We start from the raw sequence: 17297 nt of genomic DNA on the forward strand, positions 1-17297 counted from the left end.
GAGCTAATGAAGGCTTCTTGAAGAAGGGAGTAACAGAAGAAACCTACCATCTCTTTGGAACAATACTCGACCGTAGGGATGCACGACAAATCTACCAAATAACTGGCATGATAATTTTGAAGACATTTATTTAAATGAGCAATTGGACAGGAGTCAGTAGGAGATCAGCTTCTGAGCTTCACCTGGATATTATAAATATCTGTTTCATATTCTGTCCACAAAGCTGACCAAACTGGTTCAGGCTCATCAGTAATCTCTATTTGTAAGTTATCTTCTTCCTGGCCTAGCTTGTCTAGGGGTTTTGCAATGTTTTCTTGAAAATAGTCTGCTAGACTGTTACACATTTTCAGAAAGGGAGGGATCTGACGCAGTCGCTTCAGGTTTAGCCATACTGTTATAAATTTGAAACATATCTTTGGTGGAATTTTTAGCATTTGATATCTTTTCACTGTAATTTTCTGCTTTGTAAATTTACTAGCTTTTTACAATCCTTGAGATGGTGTTTATAGTCTTGTCTATTTATATCCGTACAAGACTTACACCCGATTCTTTCAGATTTCTTACATTGCTTCTAGGCTGCTCTGTATTTTTCATTATAGCAAGGGGCAGAAGGTCTACTCTTCACTTTGTATGAACCTTAATGGTTTAAAATGATCTAGTGATTACATAATCCAGTCATTCAAATCTGAGGAGCCTTGCATGGGTCTGCACAATTTACTACTGGTTTAGTTTTGTACAGATAGGAACTCCATTTGTCATCATCAAGCTTATGCAATGATCTAGCTCTTGGCAGTTTATTTTCATCTCCGTTAGCTTTCTTTGGAATTATCAGGTTCAATATACTGAGAATTGTATGGGCAGACCATACCAACAGAGTGAACTTTGCATTTTTGAGTGTGTTAGGGGTGACAAACATTTGTCTATTGGATATCCCGCAACATATATACTCTTGTGGTCTTCATTAAACTGCAGGAAGCTAAAAGGAAGTTGCTACGCCCACCAAAGGACTGTTGTTTTAGCAGTCCACCAGCCCTGTATATCAGAATACATTTAATTGCAGCATGCTCAGAAATTGTGATAGTTAATGTCATGTGTTCAGAATTTAGCAAGGCAAGACCTGATTAATCAATTTTTGAAATGGAATCTTTAGAAGTGCATGCTTCTCCTCCCCCTTTCTAAGAAAGCGGTCAGTAGGAGAAATACAATACCCTGTAGGAGTCGCCTGCCAAAGTGCAGCATCGAACAGTCATGGATTCATGTCTCTGTAAGAAACAGAGACATGGATCCATGGATCGAAGATCAAGTCATGTATTTTGATGATTATTGAACTGTCCTCTCTTTAGACCTGAAGTCATGGTCCAATCTTCAGGAGTATAGGCTAAGCAAAGTGTAATGCCAACTCACTGTAAATCTTTCTGAGAAGAAGATGTGCTGAAAAGGAGGCTTAAAGCACAATATACGACTGTGCATGTTTTATTCTTAAGGAGCTGTTTGATTGAACATTTTTATTTTTGCAGAGTTTTATATAGCGCGAACTTGATCCGCAACCGAATTGGGTATCAGAGCGCTTTACATAGCACCAGTTACGTTACATGAGGACACACATTCATTTTTGTTAGGCACAGGGAGATAAAGTGATTTGCCCAGAATCACAGGATGTTCAGCTTTGTTACCGAGACTCAAACCCAGTTCCCAAGGTCCGAGGTCAAACACCCTAGCGTTCCCTCAAACTGGAAATGAAGACTGCAGTTTTACAATTCATTCATTGATGGTTTTACTGATAAGGTCAACAGTGCTCAGTACATAGAGCTCAGTATATATCGGGCTACCCAATCAGCGCCATAGAGCTTGGATACATGAATATATACATATTAACGAGGAGGTCTCACCGAAAGTTTTTGGAAGTAACTAGAAAGTTACTTAAAAATACATGTGATTCAAAAAGAGTGTGATTTAACATTTGAGATCACTTGAACAATAGATAGGAATTGAAAGAAATTATACACATGCAAACACGTCAACAGCTCCAATTCAGGTGTGAGACTTCCGATTATTAAAGCTACAAATAGCTTCATTTTAGCTGTCTCCCACCTAAATTTGACTCTGTTTTAATGTTAGTCAATGTGGAAAATAAATTCTCCCAATATTTCTTTCTCTTTCTCTCTGTTGTGTATAGTACCTCTGGTTGTTCCTTCCTGGACACCATACTGGCTACTCCCTTTTGCCATTGTCATCAGCTGAGAATTCTGGAAAGTTGACAGATGCGCAGCTGATGACTGACCACAGAGGACGCATCATACTGCTGTTCTGCTTCACCACTTACCCATGTGTGCTGGAAGTTTAATAAAGACATTACTTCAACTTTGGTGTACGGAATTGTCTTTACAAAAGTGGTGACCAGTTCCAACACACCAAACCCATCAGCGTGCCCCCTTGGCCTTTGTACACAATGCCTTCCTCCTTCTGTCATAGGAAGCGGCCTACATTCTCCCAAACTTTAGAAGGATTGTCGGTGAAGTGCAAGTTAGTATTCAGCAAAACCTTTATTACTTTATGGGAATGATGGTTACTATTCTGAGGGCTCTGCATGACCGTTCTACTGCCCCAACCGCCCCTAAGCAACTGTCAAACTGCGTGTTTCCACATAGTGGAGCCATTTAGGAAGTATTACCATAAGCATAGAGCGTGGATCTCCCCTACAGATGCATGACGCAACTTGCAGCCTTCTTTGCTCGTTTATGCCTATCAAGTCATTCAGTGCACTGTCATGACACAGAGTGTGCTGTTTTCTTCAGTGCTGTGCACTCTTTAAGAGTGCTACACATATCAAATATTGTTGGCTCTCCTCTTTCATTACCTCTCGAGATGATCAGTTCTCCTCGTCATGCTGATAGGCACAGGTGTACCTCAATAGGAGCCTGTCACATGATTGTGCGCCCTGACAGACATAGCTTCTTAAATTCACCCAGCCCTTCATTAATACATCTTGTGTCAAGTGGCCCATAGGGTCATTGTCATTTTTCACCAACTTGGCATGAACATGTTGCAGCTTGCCTGCTGCTTTTGCACAGGTTCCAGTACGTCTTCATTTTTGCCATGATTTCAATGATTGCTTTCACATGAGAAATCAACACTTTATTTACTCTCTGCATGTTCCTGGGATTTTTGACTGAACATTATGTGCAAGGTCGAACAATAGTGCCCCTTGTTATCTTGTTCTGGCCAGGCTTTAGCCCTTAGACAAAACATACCTATGCAGCTGTTGTTTGAACAACCTACTTTGGTTTTTTAGTGGGGTACATGAATAGGTGGCACACACTTGGAGAGGGACCTTTCCAGGGAGAAGAGCAAGACAGCACCAATGATGTAGATTTACCACCTATAGGCTAAGGTATGGGGTCTGCTGATAAAGCCCAGAGATCTTCTATTATATAATGATACTTCTTCTTAGCATGGGGAGGGAGGTTAGGTACTATAATCTTTTCTCCATGTCTTTCTATGATGACATCCCCCTTCATGATATATGGACTAGCTGTTATGCTGACTATATTTGTTCTATACATTTTCTGGCTTCTTGTGGCACGTATAGTGCATATTAGGGCAAGTAAGTTAAAACAAATATTTTTAACTGTTTTGTGTCTCTGTCAGATCTTATTGTGGACAAGTGAAATAGTGCGAGTGAAAGGGGGTGTCTTTTTACCGCAATTTCAGAGAGATCAGGGAGTGTTGTGTTCTGGGGTGTCTAATCATTTGTTTCTGTTTGAGTGAGTAGGAGAACAAGTGAGACACTATAGCTAGTCGGTCCTGGGCTTGTGGGTACTAATGTGGTAGGAAGACAGTCCCTATACCCCAAGGTACCATATTCTTGTGCATAGTTCTGTATTTGTGCAGAATCCCTGCAACACTTGTCAAGTCTCGATCTATTGTCCATGAGGTGAGCTTGCTGTTCCCAGTTCTTGCTGGAATGTTCCACTGCTTTTGCAGGTAAAGAAGTCAAATTTGTCCAGGAAATTTAATAAAATATTGTGCCATACATATTGTATTTATATTATGTTCTTGTACAAGTACATTAGGGTGAGGCTGTTTATTACACTATTTTATGTGTTCCCTAATTAGAAGTGACTGTATCTTCATCAGAGTACTGTTTCCCTCTGTGCGCTTGCAAGCTTCTCCCTCCCTACATATTCTCGTCCAGCTGACAAAGTTGTGTGTGAGTTGTGAGAGATATTGTATACATGGCATTAAGAAATGTGTGGCATCCCTCACCATCACAGGCGTTTCTACCCGCTTCTGGTGACCCAGCACTTAAACGGGAGGAATGGAGACAATATTTCACCAACTATATCTATACATTTGATGACGAGGAAGATACCACTGCAGAAAAGAAACAAAATTATTTCACATTGATTAGGCCCAGGGGGGGTTGAAAGTATTAACTGAATAAACGAGAATCCAAGAGCAATGGACCAAAGTGATGTCTACACTAATGTTCTTGAGGATTTAAATACTTATAACAAGCCCACTGTTTGTGTCACTGTGGCTACAATCTTAATGCATAAAGCAGGGTAAAGAGGAACCTATAGAGTATTACGTACCTTCTCTGAAATATCTGGCTCCCACATGTCATTCTGGTAACCTACGCGACGATCTTATTAGAGATCAAAGAGTGATACAACCCTCTATTTTACCGATTTAGGACAATCTGTTGGCTAAAGGGGAAAGTCTATTGCATTGTCATTGACATTGTCAAAAGTGCTGAACTAAGGGGCAGGTGCGCTAAAGCTGTCCTATTGGAAAACAAAGAAAGTAAAGAAGAAATGGTGGTGGCAAAAAAAGGCGGAATCACAATGTCAGCAAAGCACAAAAGAAATATCTGGAGCATGCTGACATGAATAGCCAAAGCTTCAAAGGGTTCAACAGAAGACGATGTAACATATGTGGCAGCGCCAACCGTTTTTCAAATGATAAGAATGCCCAGCACGGAAAGAGAAACAGGACAATGATGGTTTCCCCAGTACATGGGAAGATGGAGAGTTGAATATGTGTGCGCTCAGTGTAGAGGATGTGCAAGTGTTGCAAATTGACAGTGGAGAAAAAGGGAAGATAAAATAATCTATAAGCAAAATGTCAATTGGAGGGGTTGGTATCCATTGGTGCAGATTTAAGTTCTCTGTAAACTATCGCTCACAAAAATGTGTGAGAAGAGAAATTTGTACAAGTTTTAGGATGTGAGCTAGAACAGTCAGACATCTGCATCAACACATTTAGAGGGGGACCCATAAATATAGTAGGGTTTAGATCCCAAATGTCCTGAACCTGTACTCATGGCACAAACTGAGGAAAAATTCAGTAAGTCAGTGTTAAAGAAGTTTCCCAATGTATTTTTATGATGCATAGGGAAGTTGAAAGGTTTCAGACATAACATTTGTGTGAAATGAGATGCTTAAACCCATGTACATAAGGTGAGAAACATTTTGTCTATACTCTCCCTCTTTCCTCTTTTGAAATGTTGGTATATATGCATGAAAAAAGTATAAACATTGAATTCTGACTTAATCAGGAAATATATTGTTCGAAATTGCATTAAAAATTCAAGTAAGGTTGGCCTTCTGATTTTTGGTACATACAGCTAGCACTGAGAAAAACGCAAGAAAGCAGTGCATTGAGGACTTGTGAGTTTCAATCGAAAGTTGACAAAATCTACTGGCAAACGTTTGTGGGCAAGAGATATGTGAGAATTGATGAGGTCTGAATTTGTCCATAGGCTTGACTAACACCTGGCTGTTTTTCTATCTGCACCACCAGCATTTTGATGTCTCACTGGTGCAAAATTGGGCAAAACCACTGAAAACTGGTATTTTTAACCTATATCTGTACCTACTTTAGACAACAAATTCAAATAAATAGCACTTTTTTTAATGTGTTCTAGAGCTGCCATAACGATCTGTGACTATTAATCAATGTAAACAAAACCAGTCATGATACCTACATACGATATAATTTAAAGTCCTATTTAATATCACTATGGCTCTTTTGTCGACTCTTAAAAACAATAACAAATGGCTGGTATTTTTCTCTTTGAAAGGTGGCAACTCTAGTTGCCTGGGTAGCTCCAGTGTAGTCACATCATGGTAATGTTGACAGCACTGCTGGACTTGCAGGGTGAGGGTTCAGCGCTGTTAGGTGGAAGCAATTAAAGCCTGGTAACTCTGGTACACCTCTCTGTTGTCGGCAGAATTCACTATCCGGCTTTCCAATCCAAGGTAAATAACGATAGCCATCTTTGAGTGGGATGATAACCAATAATACAAATAAATGTTGTGTTAATGGGCAGAGGCCTACAGCAGAGTGCAACTAAAGGAGGGTGCTGTTTGTGGAGGATAATGTGTTTCTGTTCTCAAGAGTGGTCCCAAGAGACTAGCAGAATCACTTGCTCTATTACGTGGCATCTAGATTTATTCTGGCTGTGCTCCGAGATAGACAGGAATGCACGTATCCATCAATTGGTCATGTAGCAAAGAAGAACACACGTTTTAACTTCCAGGATGAGGAAAAGGGGTGTCTAATGTCTGAACTGGGGAAGAAAGTTGGCAAGAATTCAAAGAAAATCTGACCTTTATCAAGATGCAGCAATAATATTTTCCCACAACAAGTGTTATTTTCTGGTGCACAAGTGAACCCAAGAGGAGTTGTAGCCCCAAGAAAAACAAGAGTTTCATGAAAACGATAGAGACGTGTACTTTTCTTGGTGTCGTCTTTCACTCCTAATATAGGTGAGAATATTTCTTGGCGGGCTCTATATATGTTAGATACCAAGCTGACATCAGCCTTAATGTGAATGATATTTTGATTAGTCTTGTTGGGGAAACAGGCTGAAAGTATTCAGGCAGACAACACAACGATTTAGCATCTGTGATCCACATTTAAGATGAAATCATTTTTTTGTGATTTGGTAAAGCTGTGATGTCCGATTTTCTCTGTTAAATTATAACAAAGTACATTGCCAGAGTGTGTTCGAAGTTTCAATGATTCTAATACTTTCTTTGGCCTTCAAATAGTACATTTTGTCAAATGTAATAAAAAATGTTTGAATAGAAAAAAGGAAAACCTTTGAAACTGCTCCTTGCTGTTAAGCTTCAACTCTCCACCAGGCCTCACAGTGAGACACTTTAGGGTCTTTATCTGTAATGTAAGCACAGTACAGAACTAATACATATATGTATGTGCTGCTCACTGAGTTGGCACATCACAAAAAATTCAACATCACTGTTACTGACATCCAAATTACCTGCAAAAGCCATTCATATAGAACTGCACTGCCACGAGGTAACATCTTCGTTCTGTGGCCACAATCTACATGTTCAAAATCTGGAAGAGAAATAAAAATGAATCTATAAAGCCAGAGCAGGCACATTTCGATTTGCATTTTCTTCTGGTCCGATCTCTCTCATGTATTTTAAAACTATATTGTTGAGTACTACATTTGCACCCAAGCCCATGTTTCACCATATTTACTTAAGGGGAATGCCCCAGGACGCAATCAATCGGAGGCCCAGATATTCATTTGTCGACATGATAGGGATAAAACATAAACGTGGGTCACATTGTCCCATAAGGCTATTAAATGTAGGCTGCAAAATATTGTGGAATACGGTCCAGGAAACGGAAAATAATAAAAATGTATTTTTGACTCCAAGGTGCACAGAGACACCTCTCTGTGACAGTTTCAGGGCTTCAAAATAATTGCTAATGTTTAGTAAGTTATTAAAACCCCACCTGTTCTTAGGTGAAATATTTAGATTGAACTAAAAGCGCTTACATCCCTAGGGGTGAAATACTGATATATAATTGTTTTGTTTGTAAATTGGTTGATTGATTGGTAAATTGATAAATTAATTGCAGACATGGACTCCTGCAAAGAGCAGCAGAACTCCATTCCTGCATTCACATTAGCAAAGTGTTACTATGGCAAGCTCAGCTCTTCAAAAGCAGAAGAAGTGTAACATCAAGACATATAGCCCGATGCAATTGAAACAGTGGGCGTGGTGCAGAGACAGGTCGCTGCTACCTCCAAAGCCAGCAGTTGCAAGTTACAAAGGGGACGCTGTCCTTTAATGACTGCCTGCCATTGGTTGTCTGTAATCTTTCAGTGCTTTGAAAAAGCAGGAATGTACGCAAATAATTGATACTTTTCTTGTAAGTCACAAGACAGCATGCTCCTTTATCAACCAATTTAAGTGTGACTTGCAGGGAGCAGCAACACTGGCAATGCAATTCACAATAAAATTAGAAATTCCAGTGCTGCATATGTGAATTGTAGTTTTGCAAACCGAATTCCTTCCATTGTATGCAGCACATGAGTCTTTATATGTCTAGCTAATATTACAAGTCTTTGTAAAAATAATGAAGATCCTTCATTTTAATGTTTTGAAACACAGCATTTTTTATACACCATCATCTTAGTTAGTTTTAAATATTCTTCAAGCTGAGGGGCATTTTTATCAATTCAATTGAATTGAATTGAATTGCCATTTTTATCAAATAAGGCGTTTTCCTCTTTCTATGTGTGCTGTAGAATTTAACTCACAAAGAGGAAGAAAGAGGAGAATACGCATAATTCTCCTTGTTACGCCCCCTCTGGGAAGGCCATTCATTTTGACACATACACTGGCCTACTACTAATATTAAATCTAGGAATGCGCCAAAATCCATGCCACTTTTGGTGCCTTGCATTACCCTACATTTACAATACATTGCAGGGTCATTTAAGGTGTCCTTGAGTGGCTTAAGAAAATGTAATTTTAGGTTTTGTGTCACCCTTGCATAGCACAAGGGCGGCGCAAAACCACGATAAATATGCCCCTAAGTTACCCAAAAAATCCCTACTGATATAGTCCTACATACATCTACAAAAATGTGTGACACAATGTGTTCTCAAAGGCAGATTTTACCAGAATATCATTTACAAAAGTGATTGCAAACTTTTTTATTTATAAATCATGTAGTAACTATTTGACCCTCTTCTCAAGTCAAATGGTTTACATAGATGGACAGGCACCATACTCAACTCAAGAGCCAGTATAAAAACATGCACTTCCTGTTCTATGCATTGTTAGGCCATTCCTGCATTTCACATCCTAGTGAGCATCTAAGAGCATTGTTTGTTCTGCAGTAAACCCTTTCGGATTCTTTCAAAACATAGGGCATGCTTTTTCAGTGTCAACATATTTTAATTTTATAGGATGATGGGGAGGTATAGTGACTGTGGCAGGATGGAGACACCATTGGGGCATATTTATTAAATATTCAGGCAACATAATGCTGCACTGCATGAAGGCGAGAGGGCCAGAATGCGCAGTATTTAACATTATACTGCGCATTCCTGCTTTCTGCCTGAGTTGGTGCACATACTATTGCCTAGCTGCAATGCAGGCACCCTTGCATCATGGTGCAAGGGTCTCTGCATTGTAGGCAGGCTTGTTTTTGTACAGGAAGGGACACCTTAAGTCCTAACTCTACCGCTAATGGTACATCTGGGAATGCGCAAAATGCATGGGTGGATGTGGGGGAACATCCATGGTCCAACCATTGAACGACTCCCTGGGCTGAGTAAAGCAGGGCGGTGACCTGCAGCTCCACCATTGTCTACAGATAGAAAAAAGCTATACAAATGCAGTGCATCTCTGCATCACAACTAATAGCTACTCAATGGAGTTTGAGTAATTCTGCCTATTTCTCAAAACGTATTGAGAATTATTAAACAAATTTATTAGCTGCTTTATTGTGCACATTGTACATAAACTTTTAATTTCGTCCAGCTTTCATAGAGAGGTCTCATTACATTCACCAGTCCAGAGTTGCAATATATAGTACAAACATGTCACACTACTCCCAATTTCACCTGCTCATTTCTCGATTCTAAAGCAATAACAACAAATCAAATACGTAGCACCATCTAGCATTTGGTGAACTGGTTTGCAGCAATTTATTACCAAATGACTGACTGTTGACTGTCCTGAAATGTTATGGTCTGGACTCTTCTCTTTTTCAGAAACATAACCCCAAAGTGGTGGCAACAAATTATTCCTTAGGTGGGCTGTGAGTATTCTCCAAACATGTGAGGTATATTTTTGTTTTTTGCTTAACCCTGGCCCATCACTTTTATTGACTACAAAGGGCCATTATGCTGAATTAGACAGATCTGCTCCTGATACGTTAGCATTATTTCCAAGAAGAGTAGTTGACCTGCCTTCTTTCTCTTACCAATAAATACCACATATTAAATATAATGCCTTCCTTTATTTAGCTAGTATCCTTTACCAGAGTCATGTATGTGCTAGATTTAAAATCTTTGGAAAAACACCTTGCGTATAAGTTCAGTTGAAGAATAGGCACGCAGTGTCACATATTGTGTAATTCTATAATAAGGCCTGTGGTTAGAAAGAAGTGCCGAGCACCGGAAAACACCTGCACAAATTAAGCACTGATTAACATGCAAAACCTCCTGCACCCCTGATACTCCAAGTGCCATAATCCAGCAGCACTACAGTACCATCCAGACCAGATCTAATCAAGTAGAACTAACTGTACAACTAAACATAACATGTTGAATTAAGGAAATAAAACTAAACTAATGTAGGAAACAGGGGATAGCCACATGACTGCATTACAATTTCTACAAGATAGACAAAACAAGTTGTCTGTTTCACCAAAAGATGAAAACAGACAGCTGCTGAGAAGCTAAGTAATTGGCGGATTAATTGATCTCATCTGCCTTCTTGATGTACTAACAGGTACAGTAAATATCAAATATTAACTCCCTTACTAACATTGGACAATTTCATATTGCCTATATTGCCTATACTGTAAAAAGTATGGGGCAGATTTCAAAGCACAGGGATGCAGCATATTTACAACAATATGTTGCATCGCTGTGTTTTCCCCTGCTCAAACTGCTGCCATGCGCAGGCACAGGCACCCTTGCACCATGGTGCAAAGATCCCTGCATCGTGGGGACATTGCTTATGTGCTAGAAGGATTCCCTTCATGCACATCAACAATCAAAAATGGCGTTTTTCAAATTCTATATGTGCTGCATTAACACATAGAACTTGCGAAACGTCATTGTTTTACTGATTGTTTACGTGCAGGAAGGGACAACTTTGTGTACATAAACAATCGCCAGACATGATTTCCTCTTTCTCTGTGTTCTGCAGAATGCAGCATGCATAGAAAGAGGAAAAATATACGAGGAGAAATGAAAACATTTCTCCTTGTTGCGCCTCCCAACGCCTCCCCTGGGGAAGCGTAGCATTCAGAAGCATTTCCAGATGTACAATTTCTCGTTAATCTGGATATGTGTCTGGTTCCATGGGTGTTGCATGGGAACACCCACAGCAATAGCCATCGAACACCCTTTTCACAGAAAGTGCTGCGTGTAAAGAGGCCATATTAACAAGAACAGGAAAAGTCACGCAGAGTGGCTCTTCCTGTCCTTGAAAATACGGGGCACTAAAATTCGTCACCGGTGCATCACAAAAAGTGATACAACGGTGGCGGATGGTGCTTGTACATCTATCCCCTGTGACCTCATTTATGAGGTTATGCCATAGGGCAGTACAGCCGGCATTTCTGCTGCGCTGCCGTACTGCAAAAGAAAATGGCAAGAATGCACCGTATCTGTCAGATACAGAACATTCCTGTCCTTTTCCCCAGCGCTGGGGCACAATGGGCTGCTGTGCGCCAACATGGTGCAAGGGTGCCTACGTTGCGGGATGATTATTTTGCACAGGAAGGAAAACCTTCCTGTACAAAAATAATCACAAGAGGATTTTTCCTCTTTCTATGTGTGCTGCAGAGAAAAAATGAGGAGAAATAAAGCTATTTCTCCTAGTGGTGCCTCCCTTACGCCTCTTCAGGGGAGGCGTACGTTTTTGGTGCTGCCTCAGATTTACAATTTTTCATATATCTGGGGCAGTATCAAAAAGCCATGAATGTTGCTGCGAACACCACAAGCAACACCCATTGTACGCCCCTTTACGCAGAAAACTACGCTAAGGAGACCGATATTTGTCAGGCAGCAATAAGCCAAAAAAAGTGATCCGGCGGCGCCAGGATCCTCATAAATGAGGCCCTAGGATTCTCTCGAGAAGTGACAACAAGATCGAATCCAACCTGCTCCAACACTCAAAACAAAAACGTTCTTGCTTCATTTCTTAGAAAAAAACAAAATGGTCTGTGATCCATGCTCTAAGTGACCTCAGCTCACACACACAACTTTCGCCCTGATTTGGATTGCGCGTGCCATTCCTTTTGCCTCATGGCTATGTTTGTTGCAGCATCCTTTTAGTTTATCTAGTGACAGATTCGTTTTGCTTTTAAACAAATCATCCTAATTTTGTTTGTTTTCAAAGCACTACTGAAAACAGATCACATTCACCCTCCGTTCCAGTTATCCAACTGCAGTTCTTGATAAAGCCAAAACATGTTGCCATGAAAGGTGCCTTAAAGAAATAACTCAAGTATTGAAAGCAAACACTATCAGAAAATATTACAAATCCTATATTAAAGCACACTCATAAACTATTAAAATAAGGTACAGATCTTTCTACGTATTTTTTTTAAAGTATAGCTGAACCACACTGAGCTGTATGTTCGCAAATATACATGTGCTATTTATGAAACTGTTAATACAAATGTGGTTTTAATTGTCACTTAAAATCACAACACTTCTCCTGGAAACTGCTAATGCTGTAAAAGAATGTAAAAATAAAACAAAACATGTTGAAATATATCAACACATGGACATCTCTTGGCGGATTATTGTGCCGAAAAGCTGCCTACTGTTTATAAAATAGCTAATGATTAACAATAATTATCTTTCCAGTACTGTTACTGAAACATGCTCCCCTGGTACAATTTTTAAATTAATTATTCATGTATTAAAATATGTAGAACAAATGTGCATCTTTTTCTTCACTTGTAAATGGTACTTTTCTCCTGAGAAGTGTTTTCTAAACCTGTGATAGTCTAACAGTGGAGCATAACACTTTCTCCGTGTTTAACTTTTATTAGGTGGATCCTAAGGCATTTCCGGGTTTTCGAATTCTGTCTTCAGATAAAAATTGGTGTTTTTTTTAGAAGTGTTTTTTAGTTATAGTGTTAGTGCGGGGATGGAAAAGTCCTGTACATGGTAATGGATGTGCATCTTGGCTTGGCGGTCCCCAGCTGCATGTAGCTCTGGAACCTTGGTTACAAAATTGGTCATGCAACATGCATGGATCATGCATATGTGCAGTGAACTAGCCCTCCCTTAATGGACTGTGGTCTACCATAGACCGGGACAGGTGCCCAAAGTGCTTCCCTCAGAATGGGTTAGGCTACTGCCCTCACCCAGAGTTGCAGAATATGAGTGCAGTGGTTGCAGCAGACCCGATTGGTGGACAGTAGAATGGATAAGCTGCTTCCTGTGTCATATGAGTGGAGCTTACTGGCCCTCTCCGTTAAAGTGCTGTGGCGCTATTCACAACTCGGTTGAACTACATGAGAGAAATGTAGAACTGTGGGGTGTTTGCGTGTACTAAAGACTGCCAGAGCACAGTGTTTTTGGCAGATGGTGGGACTGATAAGGTGCATACTGCAGGAACACAGAATCATAAAGGATGAAGGGCTTAATCGTTTGAACCTTTGTAAGGCATTTGTTGCTGGAGGTTGACACACAGTTGTATCATCTTTACTGAGTCCATGACCTGGGTTGCGGGTGTATCAGACATGGTGCCATCAAGCTCAAGGGGCCCGGGAGCGCCTTACATGCCGTTGACCTCCAGATCTGCACACTGAGAAGGATTCAACAGGATTGGGAGACATCGCCTTCCCGTCAGACCACTGGCTCCTGCTAAAGGGGTCCTCAACTGCCAGAGAAGGTTCCCACATTGCCAAAAGTACTCTGCTAGACTTCAGGTCCAAGTACTTCCGTTACAGTGCTGAAGTCTCCGGAACTTGTTCCAGAACATAGAAGGTAACTGTTACATTGCGGAAACGGCCTGGGTAAGAGACATCAAGCAGAGGCTTGTTAAGACTTGAGGACTAAGGCATGGTGCCCCACATGTGAGAACTGTGCAAGAGATTTGAGGGCACTTGTCACAAATAGAAACATAGGGCAGATGGGGCTGCACCTATGGTAGAGTCACCTTATATACAACCTAGACATTTCAGAACAGGGGAGTGGGACTAGCTGGGCGGGACTCGGGTGAACTCTTCTGAAGCACTAGACATGGCTCTGCAAAGGATTGTTTTGCTTATTTCACTGTGATACATTTGGACTTTTGTGTGTAATACATATTTTTTTCCATAAAAATCTGTATTGTACTGGACCTGATTTACTGTGATTGCTCGTTGGTGCATTTATATCTATAATTGTACTCTGCCTTTCCCCTGAAAAGCCTTAAACTGCTTGACCTGCGTTTCCACGGATAATCAATTGCTTACTGGGTAGTACTTAGCCCAGGGGCTCAGAGCTCATAGTATGGTGAGCCCCAGGACACCTCAAAACCAAAGGCGATGATGGACGGAGTGTTGAACACTACAAGCCCTCCCCCCAGTCAACTGATCTGGGTTTCATCCATCATCAATCTTTAGCTCACTCCGCCAGCCCAGTTCAGACATGGCCATATACAAATCAGACTGACCCGGTGCCTCATGGGAACAGTCCAGCCAGAACTGCCAAGCCATGTCTTCCCTGGACCAGAAACAAGCATCCTGGACCGGTTTCTCGCTAATCAGCCGTCAACAGCCAGGCTAGCTTGAATCCAGTGGTAAAGTGAGCAAGGGACCACCCCCAGTCAAATGATGAGGGTTTAATCCATCATCATTATTTAGCTCACTCCGCCACCCCAGTTTAGACATGGCCATATGCAAATCAGTCTGACCCTGTGCCTCATGGGAACAGTCCAGCCCGAATTGCCAAGCCATGTCTTCCCTGAACCGGAAACTAGCTTCCAGGGACTGGTTTCTGGCTAATCAGCTGTCATCAACCAGGCTAACTTAAATCCAATGGGAAAGTGAGCAAGGGACCCACGTCTGGGCATACCCTGCCAACTTAGGGCGAACAAAGCAAAATCAAAGGGGATAATGGACGGAGTGTTGAACATTGCAAGCACTCACCCCCAGTCAACTGATCTGGGTTTAATCCATCATCATTCTTTAGCTCACTTCGCCAGCCCAGTTCAGACATGGCCATATGCAAATCAGTCTGACCCTGTGCCTCACGGGAACAGTCCAGCCCGAACTGCCAAGCCATGTCTTCCCTGGACCAGAAACAAGCTTCCTGGGACCGGTTTCTGGCTAATCAACCATCAACAGCCAGGCTAGCTTGAATCCAGTGGTAAAGTGAACAAGGAACCCACTTCTGGCCATACCCTGCCAACTTGGGGTGAACAAAGCAAAACCAAAGGGGATGATGGATGGAGTGGTGAACATTGCAAGCACTCACCCCCAGTCAACTGATCAGGGTTTAATCCATCATCATTCTTTAGCTCACTCCGCCACCCCAGTTGAGACATGGCTGTATGCAAATCAGTCAGACCCTGTGCCTCATGGGAACAGTCCAGCCCGAACTGCCAAGCCATGTCTTCCCTCGACCGGAAACAAGCTTCCTGGGACTGGTTTCTGGTTAATTAGCCGTCATCAGCCAGGCTAGGTTAAATCCAATGGGAAAGTGAGCAAGGGACCCACGTCTGGGCATACCCTGCCAACTTAGGGTGAACAAAGCAAAACCAAAGGGGATGATGGATGGAGTGTTGAACATCGCAAGCAATCACCCCCAGTCAACTGATCTGGGTTTAATCCATCATCAGTCTTTAGCTCACTCCGCAAACCCAGTTCAGACATGGCCGTATGCAAATCAGTCAGACCCTGTGCCTCATGGGAACAGTCCAGCCCGAACTGCCAAGCCATGTCTTCCCTGGACTGGAAACAAGCATCCTGAGACCGGTTTCTGGCTAATCAGGCATCATCATCCAGGCTAGCTTGAATCCAGTGGCAAAGTGAGCAAGGGACCCACGTCTGGGCATACCCTGCCAACTTAGGACGAACACAGCAAAACAAAAGGGGATGATGGACGGAGTGTTGAAGATTGCAAGCACTCACCCCCAGTTTAACTGATCTGGGTTTAATCCATCGTCATTCTTTAGCTCACTCTGACACCCCAGTTCAGACATGGCCATATGCAAATCAGTCTGACCCTGTGCCTCATGGGAACAGTCCAGCCCAAACTGCCAAGCCATGTCTTCCCTGGACCAGAAACAAGCATCCTGGGACCGGCTTCTGGCTAATTAGCCGTCATCAGCCAGGCTAGCTTGAATCCAGTGGCAAAGTGAGCAAGGGACCCACGTCAGGGCATACCCTGCCAACGTAGGGCGAACAAAGCAAAACCAAAGGGGATGATGGATGGAGTGTTGAACATTGCAGGCACTCACCCCCAGTCAACTGATCTGGGTTTATTCCATCATCATTCTTTAGCTCACTCTGCCACCCCAGTTCAGACATGACCATATGCATGGCCTTCCGCAGAGGCACTTTACACTTTGCTGAGACCACTTTTTTATGATGGGTGGATAAATTGTTCCTTAGTTAATTTCTGTTACTTTTATGGGTGTAGGTCTGGCCAGTGTGTAACCTGTTTGACATACTCATGCGCAGAGAAGCACAGGCATATGGGGCCATATGTAGGTAATACCTGTTTTGCGATTCTCAAATTGCGATTTTTCGGGAATCGCAATTAGAGAATCGCAAAACTCAATGTAGGTAGGATTAGCAAAATATTTTGTGAATCCCACCTATTCCTTATTTGCGAATCGCAAATTGAGATTCGCAAATAAGGAATACCTTCCCATTCATTCCTATGGGCTAGAAGGCCCATAGGAATGAATGGGCAGACATTCTTAATTTGCGATTCTCAATTAGAGAATCGCAAATTGAGAATGCAATTTCAAGGTTGCAAGGGTGTCAATAGGACACCCTTTTGCACCCCTGAAATAAACATGTGTGCACACGTGACACACCTACATGCGTTAAGTGCATGTATGTGCGCCACATGGCACTTTGAAAAATGCAAAAAAGTGCATTTTTCAAACAAATCGCAAATTCCCACCGACCTGAAGTTGGTGGTAATTTGCGATTCCGTAAGCCAAAATCGCACAACTTGGGTGCTTCCTACATTGCATTTAAGGAATCGCAATTTGGGATTCCTTAAATGCATTTGCAAAATAAGGAATCGCAAATTTTGGGATTCCTTATTT

Source organism: Lissotriton helveticus, chromosome 4_1, assembly GCF_964261635.1.
Source record: "Lissotriton helveticus chromosome 4_1, aLisHel1.1, whole genome shotgun sequence".
Lineage (NCBI taxonomy): Eukaryota > Metazoa > Chordata > Amphibia > Caudata > Salamandridae > Lissotriton > Lissotriton helveticus.